General features: G+C 41.0%; 1 pseudogene; it reads left to right on the top strand.

The window, feature by feature from the left end:
• Window positions 1-18,752, top strand: part of LOC115436211 (OTU domain-containing protein 7B-like) — a 65,164-nt pseudogene that overhangs the window by 23,918 nt on the left and 22,494 nt on the right.

Raw genomic sequence — 18,752 nt, forward strand, 5'->3', positions numbered from 1 at the left:
CCGTGGAACCCAAATAAGGGCATTTCCTTTCTATTAGGACCCAATCGTGAATTTCCAAAGGGGATTTAATACTAACGATGAAACGTCATTGGCTACTGCTGGTTTCTGCTAACGTGATTCGCTGAGACGCATCACATGGTGTGCTCTGACACTTCCGCTTTTAGCTTACCGTGGGACCTCTGAAAATGCCCCCAACACAGCAACTTTCAAGGAAAAGAAAGCAGCTATTGCACCTTCCAAGATGTGAAAAGGGAAATCAATCTATTGGATAAACTGAAAAAGCACCAGGAAGCAGGGAAAGTGGGAGGAGTTTAATGACTGTGGACGCAGCCGTGGCTGATTATGCATGTGTACGTCTGAGGGAACGGAGACGTGATCTATGGAGCTGCATCAGGTCCTCCTCCTCCACCCCCACCCACCCCCCCCTCCCTCCAGGCGTTTAGTGTTCAGCCTCCTTCCATGGCTTTAGCTGAGCTGTTGAGGTTATGTAATGACCGGTTGTGGGCTGCCGGCCTCTGTCAGTAATCAGATTACACCACTCCTTAGATAAAGGCAGCTGAAGGACACCAATCTGACCACACCTTTATTTTTCTTCCTCTTCTGGTTTCTTTCAGTGCCAAGGTGTTTACTGTGATTGACATTCACGCTCCCCCCCCGTCTGTGAATATGTCAAACCAACAGTTTTCAAACTCACTCAGAGTCAACTGACAAGGAAATGTTTGCTACTACATTTCTTCACGCATGCTTGTGGTTTTAATGAGACTTAGCTATGCCTGTCACAGACATTTGAATGCACCATTTATGCTAATTTTTAGTGCAAATATTAAATAGAAATAGAATAACTGAACCTGAATAACAAGCATTTAGCTTGGTTTGAAGTTTTTGTATTGAAGAGGGTTCTTTTAAATCAGTGGTTCTCAATCTTTTTCTGTGGGGTCCCCCTTTTGGAGGACAAAAAATCTCTAGGCCCCCCTCAACCCCAACAACATTGTAAAAGTGGCGCAATTATAACTTTTATTGAAAGAAACATCGGTATTGTAGCAATACTTTTTGCTTTTCCCTGAATAATTTGTTGTTGAAATTAAAAATAACTTAGATTTTAACTTGAACAATACAAATAAACTCAACAAGACTGCTCCATGAGACAGTATTTGTCCAAATAAAAATAGTAAATGTGCAATTATCTTACAACTATGAAAATAAAATAACTTTTTTAGAACAACAAACAAATTCTGGTAACAAAGATGAAAATTTTCACAATATCAGTGACTGCAATGAGCCTGTTTACATTGAACACCTCCGAAGATTAAGTGTAATCTGTACAAACTGTGCAAAAGCAGAAACATTGCACATTTTTCTTTTCCAGTCCAGTCCTTGTCCATTCTCCAAACCTAAACTCTTTGTCTAGTCTAGTGACAGATCACCATGCCAGTAGATTTATTTGTTGTACGTCCCTAAAATGAGTCCAGGGTGCTCCAACGCTAAAACATTAGTTCCACCTGCTACATGTTCTAACCTGAAAAGAAAAAAAAAAAAAACACGCAGGAGAGATCCCATGCCCCCCCCCCGGCAAGCCTTCACGACCCCCCTAAGGGACATCATTGTCTATTATTCTGTCATTGATTATAGTTTTTTGAGCTGTTATATAGGTCAAAACGTGTGCAAAATGTGTCATCACAGCCATCACAGAACATCGCACAGATCTGGGTAAAGCTGTGCATTAGGCTGATCTGAGAACAGGTTAACACTGTAGACCAGTCTGAACCATTACCCCAAAGCCTGATGGGTGTTTAACAGCATCAACAGTGGGTCCTGTGTCCTTTTCTTCTGTTGGGGGGGGGGCACACCCTGGTGATGGACCCCGGTCAGAGCTTATCATGTGCACAGACTCCACACACTGGGCCTCATCCTGCCTGTTTACCTCCTGCTCCTTATCTTCATACTGAGTGCAAAGGCGTGTCACATTCTCTGAGATCACAGCCAAGGTTTATGCAATTCAACTAAAATAGAAGGCACACGTTTATAGACTGGACCGTCAGTGGCGTCCTGTCCCTTAAAGGGGAGTGGACCATGTGGGCCGTCCTCAGGGGGTCCACAGGATGGAGGAGTTGACGGTGTGGCTCCTTGTTGTGCCTCTTTCAGGTGTTGGGTGCTCTTCTCATCCTTTCCCGCTGAATTGTTAAGTGTCATGTTGCACACAGTGAATGTAACCCAAGTGTGCCAAACACGAGAGGGCGGGGCTTCCCTATAGGCGACTTACACCGCATGACCCTGTTCAGTTATGGGAACGACTGTACACGCTGTCGCCTCCTTTTACAGGCATGTGGAGAGGCAGGTTTTACAGAAACATCAAACACAAAACTCACACTTTTACCAAGAGCCTTCTAATGCACCAGTGCCAACCAGACCACCTGCGGTTTTAGCCAAGGCTAAGACTAGTTATACCGCGTTTTCGCTACGTCAGTGGTTTCCAGCCTTTTTTGGCTTGTGACCCCATTTTAATGTCACAAATTTCTGGTGACCCCAGACATTCAAAACAGAGACATTGTTTTTGCTAAAATTAATTTGTTTTTGATCATGTAATAGTTTGCTATACTATGTTGCAAATAAATGTTAATTTTAGAGGACATTTAGTCTATATAATGTATATTATTATGGATGGAGGCAGTAAATCCAGGTGTAGATTACTGCACAAAGGGAGACTTTTTTTTTTCCTTGGTCAGGATATGTACAGTCAGTCCAGCTTGGATTTACAAGGAGGACAATTAATACTGAACAAACAAGAACTGAAACTATGAATTATGAAAGAGTTGCAGCATCTGAAACTGACCACAATGAACATTTGACAGATAAACAGAACCACAGTGCTGCAGTTTCAGCTTCACAGTTTGTCATGTCTTTTATGGATTGTGATTGTCTCTGTCAACTCACTATATATTTTTTATTAGAAAGTTTTTATTCTTATTTATATCAATTACTAGAAATTTCAGGCGACCCCATTTGAATTCCAGGTGACCCCACGTGGGGTCCTGACCCCAAGGTTGAAAAACACTGCACTACATGGAACCGGCTCGACTCAGCTCTGGTACCAGGTCCAATTCCAGACCAGTTTCCATTACAGGATACTACCCACTTTACAGTACCTGGTCGTCATAGCGATGTGGCATGTTACTTCCATGTCGTCTGCTCAGAGTTGCTGATAAACCTGCTTGTTGTGTGTTGTCTCGTCAAACTCATGCTGAATTTTTACATTGGCCACCAAAGACTGAACCTCCTGGACCGACCATGGTGTAGTTTTACAGGCTGTCATCATGTAGATTAACCTACCGACATATTTACCGTAAACTTCTGCATCTGTTTTTTGTAAAACGGCGGGTCACAGAGACAACTCTGACCAATCAGTGGTCTGCAGTGTTTACACGTCACCTTTTAGTATCTGGTCCCCAGTCCTGGAACCTCGGCGGAGGTGATACCAAAAAACTAGTTCCAGGTACAGATTCCAGGTTCTTTTTCGTAATGGAAACGCAAAAAGGCCGAGTCGAGTCGAGTCGGTACCACGTAGTGGAAACGCAGCATTAGTTTACTTACAGTTTTCATAGTCGTACACGTTGGAGGCCTTTTCCCAATACACACATACATGGAACCCTGATCCTGTTCATCTTTAGCTCCTGTTTCTGCCTACTGTGTAAAATTTGAAGAGCTTTTAGATTCAGTTTAGTCTAAAACAGATGGGGGGGGGGGTTCATTGTGTTCTAATAATAAGGTGCTTTTCAGTCAGTATAATTATTTATTCCAAAACTTTTCTGTTCTTTTCTCTCTTTATTCATTTATGTATTTCTTTTCTAACTGACTCAGTTCTTACCCAGGTCAGTGGGGTTCATCCAGGGCCAGTATTTGGCCTCTGTGAGCCAAACTGGATCTAAACCCATTATCTGCTGGTGACTGAGGCTACGTTTAGATGGTAACGATCTGAACCCAGAAAGTGGCTTTGTGTTCTCACTTTTAATTCCATGTTTAGATGTGCGTTTTTGGGGAGGGAGTCTGCATGCAGAGGGACACGCAAAAGTGTGTGAAATTTCCTACTTATCAATGTAGTTTGAACACCAGGTCAGCGGTGCCTGCAGCTGTCCGTCTGTAGTCTGTCCGTCTGTCCGTCTGTAGTCTGTCCGTCTGTTGTCTGTCCGTCTGTAGTCTGTCCGTCTGTTGTCTGTCCGTCTGTTGTCTGTCCGTCTGTACTGAGTAACAGCAGACACAGTGACACATACAGGGAACTGGGAGCTGATGGAGACTGAACTGAATATGAGCTGTGAGGGGCTGTGTCCAGCTGTGAGCCACCATCTGGGGCAGTTTTGTGTTTTCAACCCTTCAGACAGTGACATGACAGTGGAGGGTTTTTCAGTTTTCCACTCTGGAAGGTGGTTTCACTTTGTTGTGTTTTCAACCCCCAAAAACGCCGCTGGTGTCTAAACGAAAGGCACATCTGATCCAATATGCAGTCGTTTTCCCCTGAGAGCGTTGTGGTGTAAACTGGGCCTGAGGCTTGTCAGGGTCGGGGGTGTCAGCACTGGGGCTCCTGCTCGGACCTGGAGCAGGACAGCTGCTTCCACTGGTCCTCACAGATGAAGGAGTGCTCTTTTCACTCCTCTGAGTCGGAGCGCTTAAAAAAGGCAGAAGTTTTCCACTGTTGATGCGACATGTTAAATAAGTGTACTGACCTGTGCACGCACATGTGTATGTATCTGCTCCACAGAACAGAGGATTTTAATTGAATTTTGAAGGATACAATTGTTAAGATCTTATAAGTAATAAGTAAATAATTTTTCAACTCTACATTAAATTACCATTAATTTGGTTGGATATGTTTTCTATTTTTCTGGTTTAGTTTCACTTTTTATGTTTTTGCTTGTTTGTTTGGTTGTATGCATTGTTGTTTTATTTCTTTTTCCTATATTGAAGGCTGGGTAGCTTAATGTGTTCTGTAGGACAGGCATTAATATTAGCATTCTGCTTCTGCCGGGGCCTTTTCAGTCACTAACCTGTTGGTATTGTTTGGAGTGTTGACACTGGTTGTTATTTGATGACTGAATAAAGAATTTCATCATCATTTCATCATCAAATGTCAGTAAGGGCTGTGTGGTACAGCCTGAGCAAAAGTCCATATTGCTTTTTTTTCTTCTATTTCATTTCACCGAACATTTCACCGAATGTTGCATTAGTCCATTTAAACGACTATATAAGACATGACAAAAAATCCCGACCAAACAAAATCAGCAAACAAAACCAAAACAAACCTTGTAGGCCATATCATAGCATCATACAAATATGAGAACCGGACATATTATCCATGTATTGAACAGATAGAATACATATAAATGTTTATAGAGATATCGTGTACATAAATATCACGTGACTACAATCCCCCCACACACACACACACACACACACCTGTACAAGGCAGCCTCTCACAACTACCAGTTTGCGTTCTTTTTGGGGGGTAATACAGTTGTAGTGGAAACACTTGATTATCTATGTTCACAGGTTTGAACTTATATTAGATCTTTCTGTAAAACCCAATAATTTCAGTGTGTATTTTAGCTTCTGTCTGTAAAACTTGTTTTAGCTTTTGTGTAAACTTTTTGATTTTAAACTTTATTTTGTCACATTTGAGGATGTTCAGTCTTGTTTTTTGCTTCTTTGTAGAATTTGCAGGCATTCTAACTTGTTTTCTCCTTATGTTTGTAAAATTCAGGGAGTTATTAACCTTGATTTTTGTGTAGAACTGGTTTTCATTTTGTAGCTCATCTGTAAAATTTGATGAGCTTGTATCTTTGAGCTTTATCCTATAAACACTACAAATTCTCCAGTGTGGTTTTCACTTCTCTGCAGAATCTGAGAAGGTTTTCTGCTTGTTTTTAGCTTTGCTGTAAAACCATGAGGCTTTAGCCCCTGAAATCTGTACAATTAGCAGACTTTTTGTCTTGTTTTTTGTGTTCAGTCTCCACTGTGCCAGTTGTATGTGCAGGGTTTGGTTTGGTGTGTTGTTCTAGGTAGCCTGTCACAGCGCTTTAACATTCTACATCGATATAGTTCTCTGTGTTCTCCGGTTTTAGGTTGTGCTATATATAGTGACCTAACATGAGTATCCTACACAGTGCAGCATGACAAAGCATTTAGAGCGCTATCAGATGTACAGGCTGAAGCTGAAGGCCTGCTGTTTCTGCTTTACTCTGTGGGTTTGGCATTTTATTCCCTTTGAGTCTTATCTTTGTCGGCAGAAAGCAGCAAGATCTGTATTAATCATGATCTCACACTGTTAAATCTGAACAGGACTTTATAGCAAGTAAGAAGCTGCACCTGTACAACCCTTGCACACTGCACTTAATTTGCACACCGTATTTTAAAATTTTAGTCTTTATCTTTTTTATCCCACTGTTATTTGTTTATTTATTTATTTATTTATTTATTTATACATATACTGTTATCTTTGCTGTATTTTTATTTTGTGGTGCAGAGTGGCCCCACCACAATTTCGTTGTAACTTCTGTGCAATGACAATAAAGGCTACACTGTAGGGCTGCTCGATTATAGGAAAAAAAAAAAAATCACGATTATTTTAGCAATAATTGAAATCACGATTATTAAAAACGATTATTTGTTAACCTTAAAGTTGTTTATTTTTTTTCTTGCAAAACAATGTAAAATATACTCTTTAAACATAAATAAAGCTTTTAACCACTAAAACAAAGTATGTTCACTTTTGTACGAAACAAAAAAATCTTTGAATGCAAATAAGTGTACTGTAAATTCAAGTATGTTTCCTTTTGTAAATAAATAGTGCACTGTAATTAAACTGCTATAGACTTGCCATAGAACTGTAGCAATAAAAAAAAAAAAACATGTAAAGTGCAAATTATAAATTTAAGTATGTTCAATGTAGTTTGAAACATAGTAAATTCAGTGGCGTGCCGTGAGGTTTCAGTTCAGGCCTTCTGTATACATCAGCCATCTAGAAAAAGCACGTTAGGGTTATACGGGTTAGGGTTAGGTTAATACGGGAGTTACAGCATGAAGAGATTCGGAGACTGAAGATTGCATTGCGGGCGAAGTTGTAAACAGAGTTGTTTTTATGTGTTTTAGTTTTTCATAAGATTATGATAAAGGTGGCGGTGGTTAAACTTTAGATGGTTACAAAGGTTTGTTGTGTTAGCGGTCGGTGCGGACACAACTACGAAACACTTTTTGCACGTGATGTGTTTTTGCTCTTCATCTTCTTCATCAAACCCAAAGTGATTCCATACAATTGAATTTGACTTGCCTTTTTTGTTTACCAAGCACTTCTGCTGTGATTCTCTTGCCGTTTTTCCAGACTGCTAGGTACAACTCTCCTCTTGGGGTGGACCTGCCGGCTAGCTGGCAGCTGTAGCTTAGAGGGGGGCGGGGCAGAGCAGCTCATGGGAACTTGTGTGCACGTGAATTAAAACAACTCAAAATTAATAATCGTTTTTTCTCGATTACATAATTTTTGTAATCGTTGCGTGTAATAATCGAAATCGTAATTGAATTTCGATTAATTGCACAGCCCTACTACACTGTAAAAAAAAAAATCTATAATTTAACAAAATTTCCACTGTTTATTTTACAGATTTTTCCTGTATTTTTAAGATACAGGAAAATGTCAATGAAATTCCAAAAACAGACTGTGATTTTACATGTCAAATGTAAAATAACATGAAATAACTGTAACTGTGAATAACCATAAAATTTAAATTTTTTAAAAGAATTTTTTTCTTTTTTCACAGAAAAATACAGTTAAAATACATTTGCAAATGTATCGTAATTTCACAAATATTTCTTTTCTATATATGAAATTAAACTCATAATTTAAAGTTTAATACTGTAAAAAAAAAAAAAAACGAGATAAAATTATTGACAATTAACCATAAAAGAAGTATTTGTTCTGTAAGTTAACAAACTTGTTTGTTACCTGTAATTGACAGATATCTTGTGCAATAATAAATGTATTTTTGTGAATGTATAAGTACTGATAATCTGTCCAAATACAGTTTTTATCAGTGGATTGTACAACTTAGTCTCATTGAAAATTATTTATATGTAGGTAATTTGATTGTTTTAATACATGTAAATATTCTTTATTAAACATTAAAAAGTCAAAGAAATATGCAAAATCTCATGTAAAGTATGGAAAATTACTGTATTTTTATGAGATGGTTATTTTCCGTTATTTAACAATATTTTTTCGGCACCCCTGTTGCCGGTGTGAGATTGTAAATGGACCCCCATAGAATATGGACCCCCCCTATGGAAAATGGACCCCCCTCCAAATTTAGGGAATGGTTAATTCTTTTTATTATTTTTGAAATATATATATATACACATATAATGGAAACAAAACAACATTTAAAAAAAAAACATTTATTGAGGTATATAACAAGTATTATACAAAGTTAAAAATGTAACAATATCACAGATATCACACTGAATGGCAAATTACACTGTTATGACAGGCTCAAAATGTTCAAACATGTTCTTCACAAACATGGCTTTTGGTGAAGCCTCACAAGGTGAAGGAAGGCCAGAAAGTGGCGCATAGCACTGCCACCTGTGTTCCTCCCCAAATGGTGAGTAGGTCCAGATGGGTGTGGCGAGTAAGCTGGCCACAGCAAGTATTTCTACTTCTGTGGCATACTCTCCAGTCTGGGCCATGTTGCTGACATCTGCGTAGTCATCGAAGTAGGCCTTCTGCTTCTGCTGGGTGCTGTTGATGTTGTCTGTAGCTTCTTGGTGAAGGTCGAAGAGCTTGAAGGCAGAGGCTGTCCTGCCTTCAAGTTGGGCTTCCTCTCCTCCTGGCTGGCTGGGATCTCCAACTGGAAACTCCTCCTCGATGAGAAGAGTCGGCTGCCGACCAAAGGCCAACTCGAAGGGGGTCTTCTTTGTTGACTTGTGCTGGCTGGTCCGGTATGCCAGTAGGATGGGGTCGATGTACTCATCCCAGTCGTCCTGCTGCTCACTGACGTACTTTACAACTGCATTGCAAAGTGTCTGGTTGAATCGCTCAGTTTGGCCGTTCGACTGTGGGTGGTAGGCAGTCGTCTTGCGGTGGTCGATCTTGAGACGTCTGCAGAGCTCTTCGTTGACCCGGTTGCAGAACTCGCGGCCCTGGTCTGTGATGAGGACTTTGAAGTTGGAGTAGCGGCAGACCAACTTCATCAAGACCTTCGCGATGGTGCCAGCCTCCTTGTTGGGTATGGCCTCCGCTTCAGGCCACTTGGTGAGGTAGTCGGTCATCACAGCGATATACCGGTTACCGCTGGCCGATGGGGTGAGTGGCCCAACCAGGTCCATCCCAAACTGAGTGAAACTGGTGTCTGGAGGAGCGATGGGGTGTAGAACTGCAGGGACCTTGCGAAGATGGTTGCTGCGCTGACATTCATCACAGGGAGCTGTATGAATAAAGAAGAATTGCTATAATACACAACAACAACTACATATTTAACAAGGGGGTCCATATCCCATGCCATAGAAAATGGACCCATCTGCAATTACTACATAAGTTGATATATTTATCAAGGGGGTCCATATTCTATGCCATAGAAAATGGACCCGGGGACTTTAAAACATTATAAAACACCAGGGGGTACATATCCCATGCCATAGAAAAGGGACCCATCTGCAATTACTACATAAGTTGACATATTTAACAAGGGGGTCCATATTCTATGCCATAGAAAATGGACTTTAAAACATTATAAAATATATTTAAGATCCATAAATAAGTATAAAACTCTTACCAATGAAGTTTGCGATGTCGTTGTACTGAGGGCCAGGCCAGAAGTAGCGGCTCATGATGAGGGAAGTGGTCTTGTTGACACCCTGGTGACCTGCTGTAGGGGCAACATGACATGCCTGAAGGATGGCCTCCTTCTCCGTAACCCTGATGACACGAAGGTGCTTCTGGGTCTTGGGGTGGGGGTGGGGGGTGCCCCACCACCACCACAAACAAAAAAAAAAGCTGGGCCCTGTAGTGAAGCCTTGCAGCATGAGCGTACCTCCCCGTACAGCCTGGCCTCCCATTGTGACGTCACTGTGGCGGCGACGGTAGTTTGATACATGTTCTTGTACTCTCTCTTCCCTCAGACAGATCACACAATAACAGAACACAATAAAGAAATTTTGTTTGCAAAATGTTGTTTTGTTCCTATTTTATGTGTTTATAATTCAAAACTTAAAAAAAAAATAATTCATTCCCTAAATTTGGAGGGGGGTCCATTTTCCATAGGGGGGGGTCCATATTCCGCTGCAGAATCAGGACCCCCGGGTCCATATTCCAGGGGGTCAATATTCCATACTACACCGGAATATTACCAGGTTTTTTTATGTTTTTTTTTTCTGTTCTATTCTATTCTATTCTGTATCGCTGTATATGGGTGACAGACACACCCAGGTTTACTGTGTATAGTTACAGAGGAACAAGTGGGGCCAGGCACAACAAACCTCGCCCCTCACACACATTTCGTCCATTAGAAGTACATGGGAACATTTGAAAAAAATCATTTAAAAAAATTAGAACTTTGATTAGGTACAATGCACGATATTGGAAAAAAACTGACTTTGCGATTTTTTTTTTTAACCCTGTGATATACATTGCAATATGAAAAACTCCTCAGGAGGATATAATGTGTGTGTGGTTAGGGCTGTGTATCGGCAAGAATCTGGTGATATGATATAAATCACAATATTGGGATCACGATGTGATATATCCCGATAGATCATGATACTGTTAAAAAAGCAATTTTTTGTTTGTTTGTTTCTTTTTTTTTTTTTTTTTTAAAGATTATTTCCTGGAAGAATTGAATTACACCAGAAATCTCCACAAATACTAAACACATTTTTATTTGATCCCAACCGGATCTAATGCTATATCACAAAATGTTCCTGTGTTAAAACTTAAATCATATTTTACAGACATTACAGTTTAAGATCCTGGTCAAATGTTCATATTCTTAGTTCAAAACTAACATCAGAACATTATTTTTGTGCGATCCCATCAAAGGAACTACCATCTGCCTCTCACAGTAAAGAGTGCTTTTAGGATGCTTCAAATAACCATTATTTAATAAAACAGTGTTCAATAATAATAAATAAAATATAAACAAAAAAGGAAAACAAAAATGAACCTCCACAATATCTGCATTTGAATCAATACCTAACAATATCAGTATAGTACTTTTTAATATCGATACAGTATTGTGAAATGAAATATCGCGATATATTGGAGAAAAAATATTTTCTACACCCCTATGTGTGGTGTTGACGTAAATAGTCAAACTCATTAGTTGTGTGGACAGGTGTCTGACACTGTGGACGCAGAACACATTTCAGTTTCATCCGTCTGTAGCTGAAATAATTCCACAGAACTGACGGTGCTTTTCTTTTTGGTACCAAGTCTTCGTTTACAGCGATTTTCTCTGGTTCGTTGCTCATTTTTCAATATTTTTACCAGTGACTCACTCCATGTGCAGGGGGTGTGGCCTACTTCAGCAAACTGATTGAGAAGTACTGTGATTGGTGGATGGCGGTGTGTGTTAGGTCCCCAGGATGAACTTATGCCGCGTTTCCACTGTATGGAACCAGCTCAACTCGGCTCGGCTCGGCTCGACTCGGTATTCCTGGAGACCGTTTCCATTACAGGATACTACTGACTATACAGTACCTGGACGTCATAGCGATGTGGCACATTACTTCCGTGTCGTCTGCTCAGAGAGTTGCTGAAAACTTGCTTGTTGCGTGTTGTCTCATCTGAATTTTTACGTCGGCCGGCAAGGACTGACCGACCATGGTGTAGTTTTAGGCTGTTATGTGGATTAATGTACCGCTATATTTACTGTCAACTTCCGCATCTGTTTTTTGTAAAACAGCGGGTCACAGAGAAAACTGTCTGACCAATCAGTGGTCTGCAGTATTATACGTCACGGTTTAGTATCGCTTGGAACCTCGGCGGAGGTGATGCCAAAAAAATAGTACCAGGTACCAGATTCCAGGTCCTTTTTCGTAATGGAAACGCAAAAAGGCAGAGTCGAGTCGAGTCGAGTCGAGTCGAGTCGAGTCGAGCCGATACCACACAGTGGAAACACGGCATTGGATGACAACATGTTGAGTTGATTTACCTTCTACATTACAGGACCTGGGATGAGACTATTGTGCACACGTGCATTGTGATGACGATGCTCAAACGATATATTGTGTAACTGTAACTTTGACCTACTATTCCCAAAATGTAATGACATCTATTCTGGGTCACTGACAATCTATAAACCCAGTTAGGTATGAATTCAACCAATAGTTTTACTGCTAAAGTGTAAACAAACAAACCAACAAACTGAACCAAAAACAGTACCCCTTGCCTCGCCATGGGGGTGTGTGTGTGGGGTGGGGGGGTAGGGTGTGTGTGTTAATAAACTGAATCCTATATTATAAAAGGGAAGTGGGAATCTTTGTGTGTGTGTGTGTGTGTGTGTGTGTGTGTGTGTGTGTGTGTGTGTGAGTGTGTGCGCGTGCGTGCATGTGTGTGTATCTGCTCAGTTCTGATAAATGTAGATGTTCTCATCTGTCCACTTTGGTTCCTACAGTAGATGAATAGTTCCCTCTCCACATTAAATATCTCGTCCAGTTGATTGGTCCAGTATTTTGGCAGATATTAGTCATTTTGGATGCAATAACCTTACAGTCATGTAGCTCCATTTGACCAGAAGCTCAGTACCACGCTGCATGATGGGAAATGAAGTAGAAAACAGGAACGACACATTTACTAACTTTGGTCCTTAGATATCTGTATAAATATGACCTGTGGTTCCCCTCAGGTCAGTGCTGCAGTTTGTCATATTTATTGATTTATGGTCAATGAACAGACTAGTGAAAACAGTAAGATGATAGGACCGGATTTTGAATACAGTACCCTCTAGAGCTGCATGATTATGGCCAAAATGATAATCACAATTATTTTGATGAATATTATAATTACAATTATTCATCATATTATAGAAAACATTTGTATTTTTATTGCACTTCTTTTAAACAAACAATATGTGAACAATTTTCAGTGCAAAATGAAAGTTTAAATAAGAATAAATGATAAATAATGAAAATAAAATTTACCCAAGAAAATTTACCAATAAAAATGCTGTTATTATTATTATTATTATTATTATTATTATTATTATTATTTTATTTTATTTTTTTATATGCTGTAATTATGCTTGGTAATAATTGTTTGAGGGGATCACATATTTGTTGTTGAGTGTTTTGACCATTTTTCTGAAGCCCTCATTGTTCACTGTGTTTATTGGACACGTCTCTGGCCAAATAAAACGATGTTGCATCTGTTACTTCTGCGGGTCTTTGGAGGTAGATGAAGTAGATGTTGCCTGCTGTTGCTGGTGCAGGGTTGCTGGTTGTCTGCGTTGCTGCTGGACACAGACGGGGATTTTGTGGAGCAACATTAGCTTTGGCCTTCACACATTACTGGTGTTTGTGATGTTTTTTTTTCTGATGGTTGGACACATTCGTTGTTACCCTGCGGGGCAGACACAGCTTTGCTGCGCTCTGTACATTTGACTTCTTCTTATTTACCGTCACTTGCTCTGAATCTGAGACAGTGGGTGTGGATCCTTTTGGAGGCTCATTTCATTTCATTTATTAAGAATTAACAACTGAATCATCAGTTGCTATTCTTGATCATATAAAGTTGATGGTATAATCAGGTGATTAAAGTAGTGTTGACTTGTCTGTTATTCCATTGCTGTTGGATACTGCTCAGTACTTCCCTTCGGTGTGTCCCCTCTGTCAGCTGAACAGAAAGTGTCCAGTGCTGTCCAAACTCGCGTCCTTGTGTCCTGCTGGTGTCTGTGAACCAGACCTTTCTGCCCCCTCCTGAGGGCTGGACGTGGTGGGCTGTGGTGACCTCTGTGACCGACCGCCCACCCCCACCCCCTGGCAGTCCCTCAGACCCAGCCTGTTGTCCTGGGCCTCGGCTCCGCCCCCACGTGTTGTAAGCAGCTCCTGTTACGTAAGCGCCGCTGCCAGACAAAGCTCAGGCGTCGCAGACACAGGCCGGCCCACAGTCGGCCCACGCTGGCAGCAGTGCTTCATGGTGGACGCTAATCCACCCGGGCCGCGCTGGGCAGCCTCTGTGTGGGTTTTTACAAACTCAAATGAACGAAGCTAAAACTCAAACAAGAATGTCAGAAGAGTTCAGAACACATGTGACCATCAGGCGTTTCCTCAGGTCTGTGGATGGCTTCAGTGCTCTGACAGCTTTTTCCTTCTGGTTATTGGACGAACAGATCGTGTGATTCCAGTTTCACATGTTTCTAGAGTGAAAATAAAGACAGAGGTTGGTTTAATTAAAATCACTGTGTTCGATGTCAGACACTTTTAGTTAAATGACTATAGAATTTACCACTTCATTAAATGGTCTGGAAGAAGACTGAGGATCTTTACTTGACAGTTGTTGATTCCAGATTTAGGAACAGAGCTCTAATATTTCAGCCTATGGTGCCTTTGGTTTCCTCATTTTCCTGACTGTAAAATCTGCTGAATTTTGAAGCTGCTTGCTGAGGTATGCTTGAACTCTTTCTGAGTCAATCAGGTTCATCACACAGTGATAAAACCTCCTGTAGAAAACTAATGTCTGCTAAAGCCTGTTAAATGTTGGTCTGTCTTGGTGTCAAAAATCACAGTTTTCTGTGTATTTGGTCAAATTCTTCAAAGGTGTACAAAAAATCTTAAAAAAAAAATCTTAAAATCCAAGACAAAAACAGTTTTATAATTACTATTGTTTTTTAAGAAGTTAAAAAGTAAATGAATTTAAAAATGTATATGATTTCATTAAACACATAAGTCTTCTGTCCTGTGCGCCATAATATTGATATTTTTCTCAAAGTGTATTTTTCTAATTTCCTCCTATTTTCCTCCATTTATTAACACAATCTTTCCACATGACCTTCATTTTACTCTATATCATAATTACAACCTGCTGTAAAAACTTGTTTGTGAAGTTGCACCAAAGTTACATCAGAAACATCCCATAAGTGTTGTTTTGGTTCATTGAAGTGTGTTCTTTATGACCTCCGCCAGGAGGTATTGTGATCACTTTGCTTTGTGTCTGTGCGTGCGTGTTTGTTTGTTTTGTTTTTTTTTGTTAGCAAGAAAACTCAAAAAGTTATGGATGGATTTTCATGAAGTTTTCAGGAAATGTTGATACTGGCACAAGGAAGAAATGATTAAATTTTGGTGGTGATGCGGGGGGGGGGGGGCAGATCTCTCTTGGTGGAGGTCTGTGCTCTCTGAGTGCTCTTCTTGTATTATCACTGTCTCCAACAGTGTCTGTTAGGGCTGGAATAGTACACCACAATTTGGGTTTAGTTTGTTTTTGGTACTGGGGTTTTTGGTCAGAGCAGGGGGTTTGGCGGTCCATCCATGTCAGAATGGGGGGAGGGGGGTAGCGGTCCGTGACTGTGTGAGTGCGTGTGTGGGGGGTGTTAGCCTGATTATCTGAGCAGAAGTCAAAGTGAAACTGACGCACTTTATTGTTCCTCTGACTCTCCGGGCAGCGCGCACACACACACACACACAAACACACACACACACACACACACACACACAAGAGCAGAGAGCGACAGAATCTCTGCAGCAAAAAAGTTAGTAAATCTAAAAGTTAATAATTCTGCTGAATGTATGTAGAGGAACCCTGCACATGGTTCTTCTTGGGTCCACCTGCTCCCCCAGTGTTTGTGTTCTTCACATAGGTACATGTATTTGCTTGGCAGTGGTGAATGTGTGGTGCTGACTTGAGAAGCAGTTCTGTGATTGGATCAGAAGGTGGTGTACAGCAGAGATGGAGCACATCTGCACAGATCAGGCCTCTGGTGGAACACCATGTGACCGTCCATCATCGGCTCCACAGTGGGCTCAAAGGAACCCAGACTGACAACAGCCCTTTGTTGGTGTGGATGTCGGTACATTGTGTCCACGGGCCGCTGCATGTATCTGCCTCTTCAGAGCCGTAACACAAGCATCTGAAGCCACTGATTGGACAGCAGGGATTGTCCGACCAATCAAACCATTCCATTCTGTTTATGAGGTGGAAGGAAATAAACAAAGCACTTTACACAGGCCTGAGGGTAATGTTCTAGAGAAGTGGATGGTAGGGGTTAGGGTCATGGTTAGGGTCAGGGTCATGGTTAGTAGGGGTGTGTATTGACAAGAATCTGGCAATACGATACAAATCACAGTACTAGGATCACAATACGATATATCACTGTCAAAAAAGCGATTTTTTGTTTGTTTCTTTTTTTTTTTAATGATTATTTCCTTGAAGAGTTGAATTACACCAGAAAAATGCACAAATACTAAACACATTTTGATTAGATCACAACAGGATCACATGCTATATCACAAAATGTTCCTGTGTTAAAACTTATATTAAGTTTTACAGACATTACAGTTTAAGATCTTGTTCAAATGTTCATATTCTATTAGTTCATATCTAACATCAGAACAGTATTTTTGTGCAATCCCAACAAAGGAACTTATTTAATAAAAGAGTGTTAAACAATAATAAATAAAATATAAACAAAAACAGAAAAAACAAAAAAAACAAAAATGAACCTCCATAATATCTGCATTTGAATAAATACCTAAAAATATTGATTCAGTACTTTTAATATCGATACAGTATTGTGAAATGAAATATCGCGATATATTGCAGAACTGATATTTTCTTACACCCCTAATGGTCAGGGTTAGGGTCAGGGTCATGGTTAGGGTTAGGGTCAGGGTCAGTCCACAGTGTTGAATCCTGCAGTCGTGGACTTAAACAGCCCTTTCTGTCTGTTGGTCTTCTGCTCTTTTCCTCTGCTCTTTCCGTTTGTGTACGTATATATGATACGGTATCATCTTCTCTGGTACCTATAGCAACACGCTTACGCAGACGCAGCCTCTGGAGGGTTCTGATGCAGCGCCGGCGCCGCTCTGAACTAATCCCAGCATGCATCTGTGTCTGAACAGCTCTGATGTAAAAGGGCATCTGGCCTCAGTGTCCATCTGACCTGAGGAGGCTGAAAACCACCTTCCTCTCCACGCTCCAGATCCTCCTCTGGATGAGACCGTCTGGAGGTCTTTGTGCCCCCCCATGCCTCTGTCTTTTAGTAACAATGGAGAAAGAAGCCGAGGGAGGTAGAGAGAGAGCGATGTGAGGTGTAGAGGAGTAAAGTGGTGAGTCATCAGCGGAACAGATGAGTCAGGAACCAACCACAGACCAGACCAGTCTGGACTGGATCACTGTAGGACCTGAACTGGAACTAAAGGACTGGACTTGTCATTGGACACAAATGCACAGCATCATTTATATCACATTCACTGCCCACCCAGAAAACCTATGCCATATTTGACTCCACCCCCTTTGGTTCCGATTCCAGGAGACGTTCTCTGTCTCATGTGTTTGTCCACATAATGATTCTGTCGTGTCTCAATCAGGTTCATAATATTAGTTCCATCTATAGTTTCATTAACGTTTGATTATCGATGATGTAGAATCAGACCGCTGCATCAGGTCTGTACCACATCCCAGATCAGAGTCTGGACTTTATGGAGGTCTGATCCATGTGGAGATGAGGTCTGACTGTCCCTGAACCAGTCTGTCACAAGAATGATGATCTGGACCAGTCCTGTTATTGTCCAGCCTGTCTGAGGTTAAAGACCCCTCTATGAAGGGTCACATGATCGAAGCCAAAACATTAGGTTTTCACTAGTGAGAAGCTGAAACCCCAAAGTATTTGGCCATTTATAGTGAGAAATGTTTAACTGATCATCTAAATATTTGAGGTTTGTGTGTGGTCGTCGTTTATCAGAACAGGCGTGACCAGCAGTGTTGGGGGCGGAGCTTACTGTAAATGTCAGAGAAATGCCTGACTGTCCAACAGTCCAATGGGAACCTGTTGATAATAAGTCATGTGGTCCAATAGAGAACAGGCTTTAGATCCACCTTACCCACAATTCCTTTGGGTTGGGTCTGTCCACTGTCTGTTTGTCCTCTGTCCATTTGTCCTCTGTCCATCTGTCCTCCTTTCCATCTGTTCATCTGTCCGTTTGTCCTCTGTCCGTCTGTCCTCTGTCTGTCTTCTGTCTGTTTGTCGTTTGGTCCTCTGTCGTGTCTTTTTGGTGTCCAGCTGAAGGTCCTGTCATTCAAAGGCCTCATATTTGTTTCATACTCATGCTTTTATCACATTTTAAAACTTGTGTCTTAAAAACACTGATGAAAAGAGAAAAAACGGTTTGTTCTCATCAAGAAACTGCTCCTTTAACTTGGATCATACTTAGAATGTGAAGTCAGTTTTCTAACGTTTGTCTAAAACCTGAAGTACAGGTCGTTCTTCAGCCCAGTCTATTTTAAACCAGTGCTCATTGATCTGATTGATCTCCTTCTGTTTTCAGGTGTGGTTGTCGGTGTAAACGGAGCTCCAGGACCCCCCCCTCCCCTCCCTCACCGTCCCTCTTCACTGGGTTTGTTATTTATTTCTTCACCCTGACGATACCCGCCAACTTGTGAATTCATGATCACATGACCGTGGATATGGACGCGGTCCTGTCCGACTTTGTCCGTTCCACTGGAGCTGAACCAGGATTGGCCAGAGACCTGCTGGAGGGTGAGTGAGTCTACAGACCCAGGCCTCAAA

This window comes from Sphaeramia orbicularis, chromosome 16 (genome assembly GCF_902148855.1).
Source record: "Sphaeramia orbicularis chromosome 16, fSphaOr1.1, whole genome shotgun sequence".
Classification (NCBI taxonomy): Eukaryota; Metazoa; Chordata; class Actinopteri; order Kurtiformes; family Apogonidae; genus Sphaeramia; species Sphaeramia orbicularis.